The 12,081-nt window shown below is 40.1% G+C and overlaps 1 protein-coding gene across 1 annotated transcript in view; it reads right to left on the minus strand.

The window, feature by feature from the left end:
* The window catches only part of SORCS3 (sortilin related VPS10 domain containing receptor 3), a 724,209-nt gene that overhangs the window by 639,418 nt on the left and 72,710 nt on the right, over window positions 1-12,081 (minus strand). The window lies entirely within an intron of this gene.

Consider the following 12,081-nt stretch of genomic DNA (forward strand, 5'->3'; position numbering starts at 1 on the left):
AAGTGTGGACAGTTAACAAAATAATAAGTCAAGTCCTGATTTGTAGCATTTGCTGATTTTCTTGAAGTAAATGCTCACACTGAAATTTGAACAATTGGCTATTATTAGCTAACAAGCCAACTTCAGCACACACTAGGCTGACCTCCCCAAGCAATGGCCCAGGCTCCAAAATTATTCTTCTTTTTTCCCTCCACCAAAATGTATATTCCTTCAGGTTTCTGTTCTCAGCAAGAAAGGAAAATAACCCAATCAACATACTCACACCAATGTGTTTGGTGACTGATAATAATTTAATGTGTTATCCTTCCCAAACATATTTAGATTGTTTTAAAAGGCCAATGGTTTAACAACAATAATAATGTTAATTAATAGAATTGAGATTAATAAACCTGAAAACTATGTGAATTCATAGGCTTTCCAAACAGATACCTGGCAAGAGAAATCAAAACCTTTGTAGCCCTTAATATATACTGCTTTGGTCTGTTTGTTAACTTAATGTGCATCTCGCCTGCCCAAATAAATTGTAAGCTGTTTTGTCACCCCAAAGTGCCTAGGCACTCAAATATCTATTGAGATGAATTAAAATTGGTCCCTGCAGACTTGGAAGACACAGGAGATGATTCAGCTGGGTGCACAAAAAGTCAATAAGGAGAAAAGGGAGAGTGTGAATTAATCACAGCCAAAACCTTAGTAAATGAGACCCTGAGGGCTGAAGAAGTTATTACAAACAACAGATCAAGCTGAACTAATTAAATAAGTATGTGACAGTGTCTATTTAAACATCAAAGCCAAGTTTCCCATTGCTAGCTTGACCTAGAACCCTAGTGATAAGGTCTTCTGCTCCCATGAACAGCCACCCAGATCTGCAGGTTTACTATCTGGATGACTAGGAAAATAATCACCAAGTAGGTGTTACTGCACTTGAAGCTCTCAGGACCTCCTTGGGAAGCGTATCATTGACACCTGTCATTGAGTTTTCTCATCTAAGATTCAGAGCCACAGTGTACAAAATCAGAAAGAAGTAAATCTTTCAAAGAATGTGGCTTTTTCTAGGACAAAAGATAACTGAGGACTACATGTCAGGCCATTTCTATATTCCTATAGTCTTCAAAGACAATCTATCTGAAGCAACACCCAGAGTAGGGGAGTACAGAGGTTCTTTGAAGCGGTGATGGGGGGAGGGGGGCGGAGATTAGAGGCAATAAAATAAGGAGAAACATACTGGATTAGAAATCAGGAGATATGGTTCCACTCCTGATTCTTCCACTCCCTTGCCCTGAGACATCAAGGACAGCTAAAGGGAAGCTGAACGGCACAGTAGATAGAGCTCTGAAACTTGGAGTCTAGAAAACCTGAATTCAAATATAGCTTCAGACATTGACTAGTTCTTTGTCCCTGGACAAATCACTTTACCATTGTCAGCCTCAGTTTCCACATCTGCAAAAGGGAATAATGACAGCACCCAATTCCCAAGTTTATTGAGAAGATAAAACAAGGCAATATTTTAAAAATCCCTTTGCAAATCTTAAAGTGCTATATAAATACAAGTTTTATTTATTATCATTATTATTTGCCCCTCTGAACCTCAGTTTCCTAATCCGTAAAATGAAGGGGAGAGATCATTTTAGTAAATTAAGAGGCTCCTTTTAGCTGTCTGTTTACTATGGGCTGATCATATTCTTGGAGCTGTCCAAAAACTCAGTCAACATATAGACCATGCCCTCTAGGAAATGATTTCTCCAAAATGCAGGACATATTCCCTGCATAGCTTAAACCAATCCCTTGCCTATAGAGGCACTCGTTAAATAAATGTTGACAGAGCAGGCCGCCTATTTAAATGTCCTGCTTTGGGGATAGGAAGCAATTTGTGGGAGAAGCAGAGCTAAATGATAACCCCAGTTGTAGTGGATCGCTGAGCTGCCATCAGGAAAGCCCAGGTTTTCTCTAATACAAGAGATAGACTTGCACATTCAATTGCCCAGAATCCATTGTAAGTGACATCATGCATCTGTAACGTGAGCAGCCAAGGTTAGACATAATAACCTTATTCAAAGAAACAGAGAATAATAATTCCGTGTATCCCTATAGCATTTTACAGTATACAAAGAACCTTCCCATTCATCATCATCTATAACCCATCTCTGCCTGCACTCACCCAGCCCAACCTTGAAGACACAACTTCAATCCTTTCTCCTCCATAAATACTTCTCCAATAGGGGAAAGTGATCAGATGAGATCATTCAGTCTCACTTTGTAATCACTTTGAATTCCTCTTGTGCACTCACAGAGATCATTATACAACTCTTTAATCCTGTCATTTGCAGTAGAGCTGACAATCTTCAAATGTGGGAAATTCTTCATTATGAGTGAAATCACAGGTCTGGAGATTATAAAAATATTATATATGTGCCTATACAGAAACATGTACATTTTTAATAACTAGAATTATTACATTTATTATTGTATATCCCCTCTTCCCACACCAGGTTCTAATATAATGAAATGAGGGTTTTTTTAAGCCCTTACCTTCCATTTTAGAATCAATACTGTGTATTGGTTCCAAGACAGAAGAGTGGTAAAGGCTAGGCAATGGGGGTTAAGTGACTTGCCCAGGGTCATACAGGTTAGAGGTATCTGAGGCTACTTTTGAACCCAGGACTTCCCATTTCTGGACCTAGCTCTCAATCCACTGAGCTACTATAGATGTTTAAAAGCACTAAAGAAATTCCTTTTTATGGTCTAAGAGTCTGGGTTCCTTTCTACTTTCTTTTGTTGTTGTTGTTTCTTATCTCACCACCTTTAAGAGAGAGAGAGAGAGAAAAGGAGAGGGAGAGTGAAAGGGAAAAGGGAAAGGGAAAGGAAAATGAGAGGAGAGAGAAAAGGAAAGGGAAACGAGAGAGGGAGAAAGACAGAGACAGACACTGACACTGACAGGGAGAGAGTGAATTGAGTTATTAGACCCACTCACTTGCAAAGGTCTAGGGAGTGTGAGAAGGCAAGTTTGCCACCCAGTTGGAATATCATCATTCAACCATCATCTAATTTCACGTTTAACTTTTTTAAACAAACCATAACAAATACTAAGTGTAGCTAATCATTTCCTGATTCCTTTGGAATCGTTGTAATAGCACTAATTACAATAAACACATTTGGAATTAATGTGCATGTCTTATGCATATATCAATTCCATTCTAATTTACCATTGATTAATGCCCATGAAAGGAACGTGTTTCTGATGTTAACACACAGCCCCTGAAGTAAGACTCAAACACTACCAAGAAACTAGTCTCCCCTGGAGGGAGGAAAAGCTTATTATGGATACCAGGAAAACCAAAGCCTTATTGATCAATCTTTGCCCCTTATTCAGGAACAGTGTGTTCAACAGCAGCCAAGTCCTACATCCTCAGCATCACAAAGGTTTGGGAAGAACACATGACCCCATTCTGTCGTTAAAAACAGTAACATAAATATAACCTAAGCAACACTAATACAACAGGTTCTTCCCAAACATAGTACTGGTGATGCTGTTCCCTGATGGAAATCAGTTAATTTTGCAACTAATGCAGAACAAAAGAGTCCTCCCTGGCATTAAGGCTCAGTTACCCAGACTTTAACCTCATACTACTCCCTGGATAAATTGGTTTCTTTCTGTTTTCTTAAGCCAAAACTGTCATCCAAATATTTGCATGTGGACCTGTTGTCTCTAATCCACATTAAAAAAAATCAAATTTATGGCCTCATAAGACAGCTAAGTGATATAGTGGATACAGCACTGGTCTTGGAGTCAGGAAGACCTGAGTTCAAATCCATATTCAAATACTTACTAGCTATGTGACTCCAGACAAGTCACTTAACCCTAATTGCCTCGGTTTTCTCATCGTAAAATGAGCTGGAGAAGGAATGACAAACCACTCTAGTATCTTTGCCAAGAAAACCCCAAAAGAGGTCATGAAGAGTTGGCCATGACTAAAAATCATCAAACAATAAGAATAATATTAAATAGCTTATTACAAATATCTCATTTTATCCTCCCAATGATCCTGGGAAATAAATGTTAATATTATCCCTATTTTACAGATGAGGAAAATGAGGTAAATGGAGATTAAGTGACTTGCCCAGGGTCAAACAGCTTTTAAGTATCTAAAGTTGGACATGAACTCCAGTCTTCCTGACTACAAGTCAAGCCCAGATATATTCCCTATGTCACCTAGCCATCTTTAAGGTCCCTCTGAAAGAGACTTTTAGAGAGAGACTAAAATCAGAGTATATGGATAGGATAGGATAGGATCTGAAGTCAGAAGGGATTTAGAGTTCCTTGCATCAGATCATAACTTGGGGAGCTGGAAGGGACCTTAAACATTCTCTAGTCCAAATCACTCAAAACACAGAAAAAGAAACTGAGGCTTTGATTGTGTCAAACGATTTTCCCAAGGTCATACCACTGATCGGGATAGGGCTCAATCCTAACACACTGCTCTTCAGTTGCTGGCTTCCTACTCCAGCAGTTACATAAAGGTCAAGATTCAGGCAATGGGAGCAATGACAGTAGCAGCAGGTTTCATTCATGTCCTCCATGCTCTAATCTTTAAGCTCTGCTTGGGAAGGGAGATGAGGGCTTTGCCTTTTTTCACTGGCAATTTACAATGACAGGGGTTGGATTCCTCTCACCAGAGCCAGGCAAAGAATGGCTCCTCTCAAAGAAACAATGGGTCTGGAAAGCCCAGACTCTGATTCCCCAAACTTGGATTAGACCTGAAACAAACATGCAGAATCAAAGAATTAAGAGTGTTCCAATGATGATGAGCCCCCAGTTGCCCCGGGGGTTAGCTCTCACTGGCCACCTGGTGCTTCCTGGATCTGAAAAAATAAATTTCCAACCATTTCCCAAAAATTCTGAGCGACTGGCATAAGGAGGTTCCACAATGCTTCAGCACTGCTTCCACCAGAGAGACCCAGCCCCCTGCCAGCAGCATTCAGCAGCCAGGACCTTCACATGAATTACAAACGGTGGGGGGCAGCCCTCTTTTGAGAGCCCTTCACTTTCCTGGCATTCTTTGGCAACTTTCAAATTCATCTTTCCTTGACAGTAGAAAGAATGTCTCAATGAAAGACTTTAAAGAATTGATTGGTTTTGTTTTTTAAAGGGAAAAAAAATGAAGGGGAAGCGGGACAAAGCTGAAATTACTGCTTTAATTGGACCCAAGTCTAGCCTAGGGTGAAAGGGTATTGAAAAAATAATACAGACCACAAGCATGTTAGCATTCTCTAAGCCAGAGAGATAACAAAGTGCCCTGAGCTGGGAGTCAAAAGATTTATTAAGCACTTCCAAGGTGCCAAGCACTGTGTTAAGCACTGAGAACACAAAACAAAAGGAAAGATAGTCCCTTCCCACAAGGAACAAAGAACCCTGAACTGGGTTTGAATCTTAGCTCTGCCATTTACTGCGTGGGCGATTTTAAACAATTCACTTCCATCTCAGGGGGCTAAGTTTCCTCCTCCACAAAATAACACTAACTTACATTTATTATAGTGCACGAAGGCTTACAAAATAGCTTTCCTCAAAATAATCCCATTAGACAAAGAATATAAATATGATGCCCATTTTTCAGATGAAGAAAATGAGATTAAAAGCAATTATGATTAAAACTCAGGTCAGACTCACAATTCTCTCCCAACTTCAAGGCTGGTTCTCCTTTATTGCTTCCAGGGAAAAAATGAGGGTGTTGGACTAGATATCCTGTAGTCCCTTTCAAACTCTAAAATCCTATAATTTGATGACCTTGGAGGAGTTATTTCCCCACTCTGATTCTTTCTTGTTCACTATAAAAATCTCAGAATTGGTCTGGTGCTATCAAACTCAAATAGAAACAGGTCCTCATGGACTCCATATCAATATAGAAAACCACAAATTAAGATTACTTATGTTGAATTTTTATTTATTTTGTTAAACATCTCCCAATTACATTTTAATCTGGTTCCAGCACTCAGGAGTTTTGTGAGCAGCTTGCTGGTCTATGACTGTGAGTCTGACACCTCTGGGCTAGATGATCTCTGGAGTGTTCTTCAGCAATTAAGTTCTTTGATTCTGAGACTCTTTAACACTTCCCCCTCAGCATGTAGCCCAGAAAGTGGAGGAGACTGAGGCATGAGATGTAGAAAGGAGTCCTGGAGACAAAAAAAATTATACCAATTTACATTGACCCACAGAGCTGTTCAGTATAGTACCCTGGACCCTAGAAGAATGGAGAAGGAACTGGTCTATACCAATTCCAAAATGATCAATAGGTATCTGTTTCTGGGGCAGTGGTGTTCCAGTAGATAGAGCACCAGGGCTGGAGTTGGGAAGACCTTCGTTCAAATATGGCCCCAGATACTTCCTATCTCTGTGACTATTAGAAAATCACTTATGCAGGTTTGCCTAGCTCTTGTCCTATCTTAGAGTTGTTACTAAGGCAGAAAGTAAGGTTTTTAAAAAAACAGGCATCTGTTTTAACTCAATTTATGAGAGACTCATTGAAGTTCGGAAGAAATAGAAATGTGCACTTGCAGATTCACAAAATCAAGATAGTGAGAAAAATCAGTTCAAAGAGCCACATCAGAAAATCACCAATCAGTGAGGATTCAGGAACAAAGTAAAAAAGAAAACTGTGGTTTAAATTAAGAAGAACTAGGTCAAAAAACCAAGCAAGATACAAACAGAATCAAAAGAACAACAGGAAGAATGGCAGCCAGTATTTTGGTTAATGATTAATTGCTTCACAAACAGGATAAGCTCAAGAGGCTCATTTTTAGAAAAATATAATATAATATATCTCCTCTTTCCCCTAAAACCCTTTCCATTTATCCAAAGGCAATAAAACTAGGGGCTCAGACATGTAAGGCCTTTATGAAGATTGCCAATTTATAAACTACATGCATCCATTTAATATAAGGTCCAGAGGACTTTGTTTAAGTACCAAACCATCAACAATAGAGTCAAAACTAGTAATAAAGTTCTCATCTCTTGGCCTAGGTCCCTTCTCAGCTCCCAGATAGCTCATCTTTATATGAGCATGATCAATTCAATTCAACAAACATTCATTAAATACTTACTTGTACCTGGCACTAAAGATACAAAGTTAAGTATGAAATAGCTCCTGTCCTCAAGGTGTTTATATTCTTCTAATCCACTCCCTGGGATGCATTTGAGCCCTAGTCTGGAAATCAAAAGACCTAGAATGAATACTCTATTGGGACGTCCCAATTAAGCATTCATTCTAGGTCTTTGGACACTTCTGTTTTAGGACACTTCTGTCAACAGAAGTGTCCTAAAACAGAAGTGTTCAACTTGTACCCTGAGGATCATTAAGCTCCCACAAATTTCACCAGGGCAGCCCAAAACAGATGCAAATGTAATTAAGAAATGTTTTTCAAGAAAATATGCTGCATCTCTCCATCCATTTTTTTTTGAGTTTGAGAGCACTATCTTGTTTGATCCTCAGTTTCTTTATATGCAACAATAAGAATGATAATGCACATAGTCTCCCACTTCACAGGTATATTTGGAATATTTGGGTACATGATATTTGGAACATGAAAGCATTTGGTACTAGAAAGCAATGTGCAAAGAATTATAAAAATAAGTTGAATGTATGAATGTATAAATGAATAATTTATAATATTATATAAAATATATGTATTATGTTATATATATTATGATTATAAATATATAGTATTTATAAATAATTTTCTTTTTTGCTGGAGGTTTGTGAGAACAAGCCCCTATCAGCTTAAGGGAACAAACTCATCAGTGATGAATTCTCTCATCAGTAGGCATGCTACAGCAAGGCTCCGTTGACTGTGGATGGAATCTTGGGGCTCTCTCCTTCCATATAAGTGGGCTTGGGAAGACGATGGAGACAGGAATCTTGCCTGTAGGGGGGACTCCTCCCCTGTCCCTGCCCCTCCTTACACAACCTCCCACTTCCCCAAGCAGTCTGGACGGCAGCTATTGTGTCCAGCTCCTCGTATTCTGACCAAACAAGAAGAGTTTGGCTGAGTGCCACATTCAGAGAGGCACAGCTGAAAGGCCCTGTCCAGATGCCAAAGCATTATTATGACAACCACTTCCCACCCCAGCTGGATGGTAGGGGTTGGGTTTTTCCAAGGGCTGAGGAGGGGCTTTCTCCCCAACAATATACACATTCAGAAGCAGGATAAAAGGCTATGCGGGCCAATCAACCTCAATGGCCTCAGAGATTTACAAAAATTAAATAAAGAACCTGAGAATACAAGAAGACATCATTCTAAGAGAACTCTATTACCCTGGGTCATGCCAATGCAAAACTGCCAACAGGAGGAACTGGCAGTGTTCAAGCATCCCCCTCCTTTCATCATAACCTCCCAAGTTGAGTGGGGACTAGGCTTGCTTAGCCTATAAATTCAATTGATGGCTTTGGGAAACACCATAACCAGGCCCATTAAAGAGTCTTAATATCATTACTCCATGCAATGTTCCTGCCTCTGTGCATGGGGTGTGCATGTGTTTGTGGGTCCAGAATATTTCCAAATTAGGATTCAGCCTGGGTCTTGAATTCTCAAACAATCCTGTCAGGATCAAACGTACCTTGCTGTCACCGTAAATGGACCTGGACTAATTTGTCCTCCAGAGCAAATCCTTTTCCTTTCTTATTTTCTTTGACCCTGTTCAAATAGACTAGTGAACAAGGAGGAACACGTCAGATGGGTAGGTCAGAGACCTGGGTTTTATCTAGTCTCTTGGGTTCTTTGGATCTTAGTCGCCTTATCTATGAAGTTCTGATTTTGGATTAGATGAGCTCTAGGGTCCTTCCCAACCCTAAATATTTTGTGATCATTCAAGAAGAAAAATTCTGTAATCTTAATCACATCCTGAGTACCTTCTAAGTGCCCATCCCTACATCATAAAGATAAGAGGAGGTGCCAGTCCTTTAGAAGCTTAGAGTTCCCTTATTCAACAATCACTGATTGTTGTGGGCTGTGCCAAACACCATGCTAAGTATGGTGCACTTCCCTTTGGGAAAGCAAGATAAACCTCATAGAGTCACTTGAAAAAGGAACTTTCCTTTCTGAACCCAGGGCCAAATGTTCTATAAGATCCTACTTTAACAATAAAGAGTCACATTAAGAGAGGGTTTTATGATAGCAAAGTGCTTAACATATAATATCCCATTTATCATGTGCTCTGAATCTAATTAGAAAATAATTAAAGGCAATATCATTTGGTCCTGACTGGAAGCACAAGAGGTGTTCAGAGAATGGAGTGATTCATAATGGGCTGAAGTAGCCAAGGAAGACTTTCTAGATGAAGTAGAACCTTTCCTGGGTCTTGAAGATCATGGATATGAAAGAGGGAGGGAAGGCATTCCAGGAGGGAGCAACCACATTAAGCAGGGCTTTATGGGCATTTCAGGGAGAGAGCCTGGCCTGGTCTGAGTGCAGTAACAACACAAGAGACAATATAGGCACAGCAAGAGAAGGAAGAAAGAGAGGACTAGCAGCCAAAAGAAGAAACCTTGAGCAGGGAGAAGAGGAAAAGGGATGGGAAGCACCTTACTAAGAATTCTAGCTTTGCTGTGACTCCTGGGTCTGAAGATGATTTAGTCCTTGGGCTCTGTACCTCTCCCCATAAAAAAACATGACTCAGAGAAGTAAATGAAGATCCAAAGGACCGAGAACTCATCAATTTTAGTCATTGCCTCTGGCACATGTCCGACAAAACTCTTTAAAAAGGTTGCCGTGATGTTCCCAAGAACCATCTATTAAGTGTGGTCACAGGGGAAAAATCAGCCAAGAGGCAGACACGGCCATGGAAAATGTAATGCCATTTCTCAAAGAATATCCCTGCAAATATAGTTAAATCTTAGCTGACTGGCCTTTAATTTAAAAAGAAAAAATTCGTATTCATGTTGAGCTCAAGGGTTACAAGAGTCATCCTTCATGACCTAGGTAAGTGTGGGTAAGTGCAAGTATTATTAATCAAATTTTACTGATGGAGAAACTGAGGCTCAAAGATGCTATTCATAGTCTAAAGTCACACAACTTCCAAGAAGCAGAAGCAACTGTGGTGCACTGACAAGAGCACTGGATGTGGAGTCAGAGCATATGGGCTTGGAGCTGTTCTTTACAGTCCAGGTGCCTTTAGTCAAGTCATATGTGGGCTCAAGTTCTCTTTTTTTTTTTAATTCAGTTCAACAAACAAAAGTGCCTTCTGTGCACAAGGCAAAATGTTATATACTGAGAACATGTGACAAAAACAAAAATGATGGAGACTAGATAATCTTGAAAGACCCTCCCAGCTCTAGAGTTTGTGAGAAGGGAGCCTGGACTGGGAGAAACCATTTGTTGGATTTTTGTTTGTTTGTTTTTTGTTGTTTGTTGTCTTTAGATTCCAGGTTTTAAGAAATGGGAATTTTAGTAATAAAAGATTTCTGGACTCCCCCCAAAATTTGAGGAGGATTTTAAAAAGTATCAGACTAGCTATGGGGAAATGTAGATCTACTCTAAATACCCACATTTTGCACATGGCAAAACTGAAGCCAGGAAGATGAAATAATTCTCCCAATATAGCCTTATTGTTGCTGTTCAGTTATTTAATTCATGTCCCATTCTTTGTGACCCTATGTGAGGTTTTCTTGGCAAAGATACTGGAGTAGTTTGCCATTTCCTTCTCTGGCTCATTTTTACAGCTGAGGAAACTGAGGCAATCAAAGTTAAGTGATTTCCCCAGGGTCCCACAGCTAGTAAGTATCTGAGACAGGATTTGAACTCAGAAAGTCTTTCTGACTTAAGGCCCAGCATTCTGTCTACTGGGCCACCTATAACAGAGAAAGGATTAGAACTGAGGTCTCTTGGCTCTCAGCCCTCAACGCTTCCCATATGCCCATATACTGGGCACAGGCATGGACCCACACCCATGGGCAAGCTCATAAGTCCAATTATGGCTCCCTAAGTGATTTAAGTAGCATTATGAGGTACCATAGGACAATGGATATGTCTGAAAATGCTGAACAAAAGACATATACAATGTCATAGAGAGAGGCACTCACAGCTGAGCTGGAAAGGAAATTGGGAATTCCAGGAGGTAGAAGTAAAGAAGGGGTAGTTCTAGACATGGGAAATGGCCTGTGCAAAGTCACAAAAATGAAATGTATAAACACAGAAACAACCTCCTGGGTAAGCCCTTTGTGTGAAGGAGAGCAACCAAAAATAAGCTCAGAAAGATGGACTGGAGCCAGATTGTGATGGGCTTTAAAGGGCCAAAAAAGAAGACTTTATATTTGATCCAACCCTTAGCAAAAGGGTCTGGCACATAGTAGGCACTTAAATATTTATTGACTGGCTGACTGAGTGGGTCCTGGAATTAATAGGGAACTCCTGGGGTTTACTGAGCAAGGAATAATACCGATAGACCCATGCTTTAGGAAAACCACTTTGTACTAAAGTCCTGGAAACGCATTCTTTTTTTTTTTATTGAATGCATAGAGAAAAAAATGTTTAAAGGTATAAAAGGGTAAGAGAAGAGAACATGCTAGGTGCAGACACTTATTTACAGCAGCAACAGTAAAAGGGCTCAAGTGCAGCCGAGTATTAAGGTAGGGGATCTCTGAATCCATGGAGCTAAACAGTCTCAGGCTCAGGCTGGTAAGACACCTTAGCTAGGGTTGGGTGATCAGGGGAGCTTAGAAACTAATGAGACATCAAAGCCCTGAGGCTAAATGGTACATCTCCCCCCCCACCCCCCATCAACTCCAAGCACAGAGACAGGACCTCCAAGAAACTCATCTGAGGCAGATTAGCTTTCAATCAATCAAAGAACAAAACTTTCTTCAGTGCCTTCTGTATGCCAAGCACTGTGCTAAGTGCTGGGAGTGCACAGAGGGAAAAGGAGGCAATCCCTATCCTCAGGGGGCTCACAGTCTGCCAGTACAAACAACATGCACATGCATAAATTATATACATATAAATACACACACGTATATCAATCTGTGTGCATTTACAGAGAGAAATTGATATATAATCAATGGGTGTACATGGGAAGAACTTCAGGTCCTTCCCAGGTCC

Source organism: Monodelphis domestica, chromosome 1 (assembly GCF_027887165.1).
Source record: "Monodelphis domestica isolate mMonDom1 chromosome 1, mMonDom1.pri, whole genome shotgun sequence".
In the NCBI taxonomy this organism is placed as follows: domain Eukaryota; kingdom Metazoa; phylum Chordata; class Mammalia; order Didelphimorphia; family Didelphidae; genus Monodelphis; species Monodelphis domestica.